At 34.7% G+C, this 8,875-nt stretch overlaps 1 pseudogene; it reads right to left on the bottom strand.

Annotated features, from left to right (window-relative positions):
• Window positions 1-546: 546 nt before the first annotated feature.
• Window positions 547-5,544, bottom strand: LOC101703510 (olfactory receptor 7E178-like; annotated as a pseudogene).
• Window positions 5,545-8,875: the final 3,331 nt, after the last annotated feature.

Below are 8,875 nucleotides of genomic sequence, written 5' to 3'. Positions count from 1 at the left end.
TATATATCCTTGGAGAATAAATGCACAAAGCTTGTAATTAACCAAATTTGTCCACCACAAACACCTAGGACTTTCTAATATTAATGGGAGCAGAAAGGAAAAGAAATCTCCACTAAATTTAGGGAGTTCTTCCTATAATAAAAAGGAAGCTTAGTTATATATTTATTTGTTTTCAAGATTTATCGGGGTTTTTTCATTTCTATTATGGTAAAAGTTCCAATTGAAATTTGACAATATTCACCATTTTGAACTGCAGATCTTGGGGTCATTAATTATACTCACACTATAGTACATCCACCCCCAAAATCCACTTACAAAAATTGTTCATCTTCACAAACTAAAACTTTGTATGCCTTCAAAGTTCCAATACTTCCAACACTCAAGCACTGACCACCACTATTTTATTGTGATAAATAAGTGGTGAGAATTTAAAATAATCTAATACCAAAAACAATATGATTACAGAAGCAGAATGTACAGGTGTAAATGTTTAATTTGGCTCTCTTTTTCACTCTATATTTATACTGGATGCCACAGGTCTGAGAATTATAATTTTCTACTGTGCAGCCTGCTCAAGCTACTTTTAATGTCCTTGTTCTTCAGGCTGTAGATGAATGGATTTAGCATTGGTGTGACCAAGGTGTAAATAACTGAGGCCACCAAACAATTTGTAGGAGACTGTGATACAGCTGATCCAAAGTACACACCAATGCTTGTTCCATAAAATAAGCAAACAACTGACAGGTGAGACCCACAGTTGGAGAAGGCTTTAAATTTCCCTCCTGGTGATGGGATTCTTAGAATGGAATAAATAATTTTATAGTAAGATAAAAATATCCCTAAAATGGGAAAAAATCCAAATAACACACCAGCAATATACTTCAAAATGTTACTGAAGAAGTTGTCAGAACAGTCCAGATTAAGGAGTTGACCAGGGTTACAGAAGAAATTGGAAATGACCACATCCTTAACGTAAGTAAATTGTAAGACAATCAAATTGTGGAGCTGAGAGTCTAAGAGGCTAAACAAAAATGAAAGCATAACTAAGAAGCCACAATGGTGAGGATTCATAATGACTGGATACTGTAGGGGATGACAGATGGCCACAAACCGGTCATAGGCCATGACAGTCAGAACCATGTCATCCATACTTCCAAAAAGAACATAAACATACATCTGTGTGAGGCAGCCCACATAGGAGATGACCCTGCTGTGAGTTAGGATGTCCAGAATTAACTTTGGGACAGTGGTGGAGGTGAAACAGATGTCGGCCAAGGACAGGTTGGAGATGAAGAAGTACATGGGGTTGTGGAGGTGGGAGTCAGAGCTGACAGCCAGGATGATGAGCAGGTTCCCAAGCATTGTGACCAGGTACATGGACAGGAACAGTCCAAAGAGGACAGGCTGCATGTCTGGATCATCTGAGAAACCCAAGAGATGGAACTGGAAGATCTGTGTTAGATTTTTTGCATCTGTATCACTTGAACACCTTCAGAAGAAAAAAAAGTTGGAAGAAAAGAAGCACTTTAACAAGTGCAATACATTCTGTACATGTTTTGAATTCACGTATTCCAATTATTTGAACTTGGAGTCCATACACCTTCAGAAATATTTATCAATTGTGTTAAAACCAATTCTCTGGGTAAGTTTTCCATTATTGGTCTTTGTGTTATTCACATCCTTCCATATCCACCTACTTTAGAGACACTCAACTATGTTATAGTCAAAAATATTAGCAACTTAGAAGTCTGTGATTATAGCAAAATATAGCCTCCCCTTTTAATTAATAATAAAGAGCAAATAATAGCCTGTTCCTTTAAAATATATTCTAATGGCAATTAAGAAGCATTCAAATGTATGTTTATCTATAACCAAGGTACAATATCCCCATACTTAGAAAATTTATAAGAAGTCCACAAAAATTAAGACCGTGCCATCTAAACCCCAAACCAATGTGATGGTTCAAGAGTAAATATACATATGTGCCTTTATTGCCCAGAAAGTTTTCACCATTTTTGACACAAGTAAATGTTTGCTCAAATTAATTGTTTCTTTTTTTAAGAAATATTTCATATATAATTTTGTATCCTTGGACATTATGAAAATTATATAAACTTTGTTTACCTGAATGCACATAATCATATCACTAACCACAAATGTAGTATTAGTGTGCACTGCACAATTCAATCATTAAAAAGTAAATAAACATAGCTAGGTGTGGGAACACACTCCTGTAATACCAGCTGTATGTCAGCCTGAGGCAGGAGGATTGAAAGTTTGAACACAATCTGGAAAATAGTGATTTAGCAAAACCCTGTCTCAAATGTAAAAAACAGAGATGGGTGTGTAACCTTGGGGCCAATCCTCAGTACTTCCTCCCAAATGTAATGAAATGTTAAGAAACACTTTTTAAGTTGTTTTTTTTTTTTCCTCCACAGGGTTATTTTTCAAGCCAATATCTTGGTAAGATTTGTGCTATGAAGACAGATATGTGTTTTTTGTTGTTGTTTCTTGAAACTACATTCTGAAGTAACTTGGGAATGCCCTCTGATTGCTTTCCTGATCACAAATTATCTCCCTGAAAATGAAGGACTTTAGACCCATGGTCAGCTACAATGCCCGGGTTTGAGACCTGACCTTTCTCCTATCCCTGGTTAATTGACTTACAAGTAAATCTTTCCTGAAACATAGATTATAAGGCTCTTACTTCAGCTACCCTAAGAAAACTCAAGTTCATTATTTTGTCAGCTCACACTGTAATTTGGAAGCAAGACAAAAGAGGAATGTACAAGAAATAACTAACACATTTAGCAGTTTCATCTATTATAATACAGCAACAATAACTAGTTACTTATGGAGATGTTTTAAAGAAACTTTTGAAAACTACCGCTGCTGGGGTATAGAAATATGGTAGAGCACTTGTCTTCCATGTAGAAGACCACAGAATCAATCCACATCACCACAAAGGAAAAAAAAAAAACAACAAAAATAGTTATATCCATTGACTAGTGCTTTTCAGTTTCATATACCAATGTATCAAACTGGAGTCTTAAAATATCCAGATATACTGATTAAATTGAACCAGTAAAATCAACATATCTATCAAGATCAATGTATCACTTCTGGTATTTCCTAGAACTTAGAAAATAGTTTATTAATATGACCTATTATTACTATTTTGTTAATCAATAAAATAGGTTACTGATTTTAAAATATAATCTAATGTTATGTGCAACACAACTGTTACTTTAATCAGATAGAAACTATTACCTACATAATTCATGTAGTTGATATTTCTGCATTATTCTGTTCTCCTGAACACTTATTCTCCAGAGACAATTGGTGTCATGAATCACATTTTCTCCTAAAGGCTTCCATGCCAGTTTAAACTCATGTATACATAAAGAGTTTTCTTAATTATTTACCTGAATAATATCTAAAATCATCTAAATAGAATACAATGCATCACCTATTGCCCATGAAATAAACTAGCTACATCAGCATGTGGATGTGATTCTCTCTGTGAAGTACATACATCTCCTTTGAGTGATTTAGATGATGTAGAGCATTACCTGAGGGGTGGACATCAGCTCCTTATTGCAAAAATCCTTTAAAATTCTTGTTCCTTCTCCATACTGCACAAATGAACTTCCATATGATATTTCCAACAATTGATATACATAAAATTTTACTATTAATCACTTATAATTGTTATCCCAATAAAAAACTCAGTCATTATTAAATACATCCTCTTATTCATGTACATCTGTAATCTTACCACTTAAGAGGCTGAAGTAGGAGGATCTCAAATGCAATGCCATCCCTTAGCATTCAATAAGACTATGTCTCAAACCTCCCCAAAAAAGAGAGAAAAATAAAAGAAATTTCAACTTGTATAGGAAGCAATTTTTCCTCTTGGCTTCAGTAGAAAATGTGAAAATCTCCTGGGATGTATGAAAAAAAAGAAATGAACATTTTTGTCACATATCATTGACTACCTACAATATGCTGAATATGCATAAATCAGTAATTCTCTGAGCTCCATGTGCCTAATGGATATACAGAGAACAAAAGCCATCCCCACCATGTGTTTGGCAACTAATCTAGGTTTAGAATATAATAAACATTTGGTCATTGTAGGGATTTTTCAAAAGAATTCAATAGTTAAGTAATGGTGCATATAAATATTGGTGCATATAATTGCCAAATAGCTCTCTGGAGCCTTGGAATGATTGAAAGGTTAAAATGTTCCTAGTATGTCTCAGCTCCAGCAGTAAGGCTCACCTGCCTACTTCTCTTTGTGTCTCTTTTGCTTTCTCTATAATCATGAACATCTCTGCCAAGGTCTTTGAATAACTGAATGCTATCAATACAATTAAATGGAATTATGGGGCCCATATGTTCATGATATGCACACAAACAAGTGCTATTTTATCTTGCATTTAATGATATGGGGATATCCCTGAAAATGATGAATATGCAAAGAGAAAACTACCAGTGTATTGAAGTCACATTGGTTATGGCTAGTATATGTGAATAAATGAAGGGTATATTCATGGTTTAATATGCATTATTATTTTTTATTTCTCTTCTCTGCAAAACATGGATTCTGGGAATCAGATATGAGAGACAGTAATCTCTTTCAAAATATATAGCATGTACTAAATATAAAGACAAATTAAACTGCAATGTTCCAGAAATAACAAAACAATGATTTCAAGTCACAAAATCCTTTAGTTGAACGATGCAAAGATAATTCTTATCATTGTGCAAAACTAACTTCTATTCCTTTGATTTTATACTCATCACATGTTAATCTCATAGAGAACATTCATTATCCTTTTCATTCATACTCAATGCACTTGTACGAACTAGAACTCTGCTCAGGTGTAATAATGGGCTTAGAAATCCTAACAAACTTCCCTATGTTCAATAAATAAAACCTGGACTCAAAAGAAATCAATTAAATTTTCAGACTCTGGGTAAAGTACCCCAAACAAACAGAGGGACAGTGGTCTTTACTGTACATACATTTTTAAATTCTTTCCAATTTCCAGAATATGAAGGAAAGCAAGACCTGACTTTAGTCCTCCTTTTGTGATTGAGTGAGCTGATTCAAAATTTCAAAATTATATGGACAGCCGCAAGGATGTTCTGGAGTAGAGAAAATGGTGATCAGTGCTGAATTTTCAGTGCCTGCTCTTTCTGTGATTATGAACATGGCCATTCTTACTGTAGCTGATACAGCAGCTGTCACACACTGACATCTACAGGGAACCCATACCCCCAAAGAGAAGTTTCACAGTGAGAAAGGGATTTTTTCTGGGACTGACAGGCCTTATTGCTAAATTTTTGCACAACTCTGTGCTCTCACCCAGCTTCCCAAATTGTATGATGATGGGAAACCAATGATCCTGATACGTAGTTCTTTCCTCCATCCATCATTTCCCTCAGCACTTACTGGTTTCTACTGCTATTCTGCTGAGCCATAGCAAAAGCCTTCAGATCCAATGTCATTTTGCCCAATGAAGACACAGGCTCCATCCTCATAGCAGACATGAATGCAGGCTCAGATAGGAGTCTCCTGATCTAGCATATTATGGAGGTAGACAGAAAGGTGTGGTTCCCACTGGACTTAAATTTTGGAGACTCGGAACATTGACTGTTATATATCCTTAAGGGCTCAAATCACAGAGATCATAATCAGCCAAACTGGTCCATGTTTTCCCATTCTCTAAGGACTTTGTAATATTAATGGAAAAACAAGGAGGAAAAATGAAGGTCATCAAGTGTTTGGGAAAAGGTTACTGACTCAAGAGGAGGCACATGTGTACTATTCATTTCTGTTATTTGTTCTTATCAATATCCACCAGCTTTTTATTTCCATTTTTATTATGACAAAATTTAACTCTAAAATTTGCAATGTTCTCCATTATTTAGTGCAAATCTCACTTGCACTAATTACACTCACACCATGGTGCATCCATCATCATCCTTCGTTTCCAGAAAATTTCAGCTTCCCAAACTGAAAATACTTTCCCCATTTAAAAACTTCCACAATCCCCCCCACCCCAACACTGGTTACACTCATTCTTCTGTGAAAATGATAAGAAATTAAAGCCATTATGCCACAAAAATAATGTGCCACACTTGGCCCCTTGTAGAATGCAAAAGAATTGAGCATGAGATTATAATTCTATAAGCCAGAAATAACTAAAATTAAAATATAAAATAAAATGCTTGAAGCAGAAAGTGCAGTAGAAATGCAGAGTTTAAAACTACATTATTTTAAAATTCAAACTATTTAAATATACAATGTGTTCAAAATTTTATATTTCTTCTGAGATAGTTTGTGGCTGAGCTTAAGACAGCCATTATACTTGATGCATCTATACCAATCCAAACAAGATTTAATATTTCTTTAGTCAATAAAACTAAGTAGCACATATATAATTTTAAAGACAAAGTAACCATACATATTTCTCTTTTATTCTGGATATCAGCTTTTAGGGGGTCTTTTTCTTTTTTACAAGATCTAATTTGAAGCATCATTGTATTTTATATTTATGTATGATATATCTATATCTATATATATGACATGTCTATACCAATGCAAAGTAGATTTAATATATTCTTTAGATAATGACTAAGTAGCTTATATATAATTTCAAAAATAACCATATATGTTGCTTTTTTATTCTGTATATCAGGTTTTGGATGGTCTTTCTTTTGCACATAATTTGATTTGAAGTGTTACTGTACTTCATACTTATATTTATGTCTTATTTGTTTTACTTTTCTTTTTGTGACAGCACATTAAATACTACTCATAATCTTCAAAAAATAAATAACATGCCAGAAGATGCAGAATATACAGGTATAGATGTTTAGGTTTCCTGTCTTTTCCACTCTAATTTAAACTGGTTCATTTTTTTTTTTTTTAGTTCTGTTATTGGTACATTTTAGGTATACAATTTGTTTACATTTATCATTGGGTGTTTGTACCTGTACATGATATATCTTGGTTCTTATTTTTTCCCCATTACCTGTGTGCCCTTCACCCTTTCCACCATTCCCTATTTAAATAGACATCATTTCCATTTTTTTCTTTTCTCATAGTTTTTCCTTTCCCTCTTTCCTTTCCCCTTCCCCTCCCTTCACCCCTTTGTCTTTGAACATTTTTCCTATTTCAAATTATCAATTATTCATTTTAATCATTTTAACCCTTGTGTACACTATCAATTTCTCATACTAGAGAAACTGTTCAGTATTTACACATGTATATCCTATTTATTTCACTTAAGAGTATGGCTTCAATATGCATCCACTTAGCTATAAAGGACTGTAGTTTTTCTTTCTTTGTGGCTGAGTAGTAAGAACTCCATTTTATAAAAAAAACAAAACACACATTTTCTTATCCAGTTTCCAGTTGATGGGCACTTGGGCTGCTTCCAAGCTTTAGCTATTACAAACTGTGCCCCTATGAACATAGGTGCACATGTATCACTGTGGTATGATTCTTCTAACTCCTTCGGGAAGATGCCCAGAAGGGGACTAGCAGGGTCAAATGGGACCACTAGTCCTCATTCTTGAGGTATCTCCATGCTGATTTCCACACTGGTTGCACCAGTCTGCAGTCCCACCAGGAACAGAGAAGGATTCCATTCTCCCCACACCTCTGCCAGCATTGGTTATTGGTTGATTTCTTGATAGCATCTGTTATTTCTGGGGTGAAGTGGAATCTCAGTGTTGTTTTCATCTGCATCTCTCAACCAGTGATGTTGAACATTTTTTCACATATTTGTTTTCTGCTTTTAGTTCTTTGTCTGAGAAATGTCTGTTCATTTCAGATGCCCAATTTTGAAATGGGTCTTTTAATTTGAGGGGTCTGATTTTTTTCAATTCTTTATATATTCTAGATAGTAGTCCTTTGTCTGATGTACACCTTCTCAAACTTTTTCCTACATTGTAGGTTGCCTGTTAGCTTTGTTGGAGGTTTCTTTTGTAGTGCAGAAGCTTAATAATAAGATGAGATCACAGTTGTTGATTCTTTCTGCTAATTCTCGTGCTACTGAAGTTTGTTCATGTAGTCTTCCTATGCCAATGTCTTCAAGAGTTCTACTTAACTTATCTTCCAGCAGGGTTAGTGTTTCTGTCTTAATATTTAGCTCTTTAATCCATTTCAATCTTAGTTTAGTGCATGGTGATAAGAATGGGTCTAGTTTTAATCTTTGGCAGGTTGAAATCCAGTTTTTCCAACACCATTTATTAAATAGGCTATCTTTCCTCCAATGATGGTGGTTGGCACCTTTGTCAAAGATGAGGTGGCTGAGAATGTCTGGTGTTGTTTCTGTGTCTTCTGTTCTATTCCACTGATCCTCATGTCTGTTCGTTTTTCCAGTACCATGCAGATTTTATCACATTAGTTTGTAGTATAGTTTCATGTTGGGGATTGTGATACGCCCAGCCATGTCTCTGTTGCTTAGAATTGCTTTAGCTATTCCAGGTCTGTTCTGTTTCCAAATGAATTTTTGGATTGTTTTCTCTAGCTCTGTGAAGTATGTTGTTGGAATTTCAATCAACATTAAATTGAATCTACATAGGTTTTTTTTTTGAAGTATGGCCATTTTCACTATGTTGGTTCTTCCTACCCAGGAGCAAGGCATATCTGTCCATTTTCTTGTATCCTCTTCCATCTCTTTTTACAGAGTGCTGTAATTTTGCCATGTGGAGGTCTTTTGCTTCCTTTGTTACATTGATTCCTAGATATTTCATTTTTTTGGATGCTATTGTAAAAGAATTTTTCCCCTAATTTCTCTCTCATTGGGTCTGTTATTTGTGTATAAGGAGGCTCTTGTTTTTATGAGTGTTGACC

Source organism: Heterocephalus glaber, unplaced genomic scaffold, assembly GCF_053883595.1.
Source record: "Heterocephalus glaber isolate CG9 unplaced genomic scaffold, H.glaber_assembly_v1.0 deba00001859, whole genome shotgun sequence".
NCBI lineage: Eukaryota > Metazoa > Chordata > Mammalia > Rodentia > Bathyergidae > Heterocephalus > Heterocephalus glaber.
The sequence above is the reverse complement of the archived record's forward strand: the minus strand, read 5'-3'. Positions and strand labels throughout refer to the sequence as shown.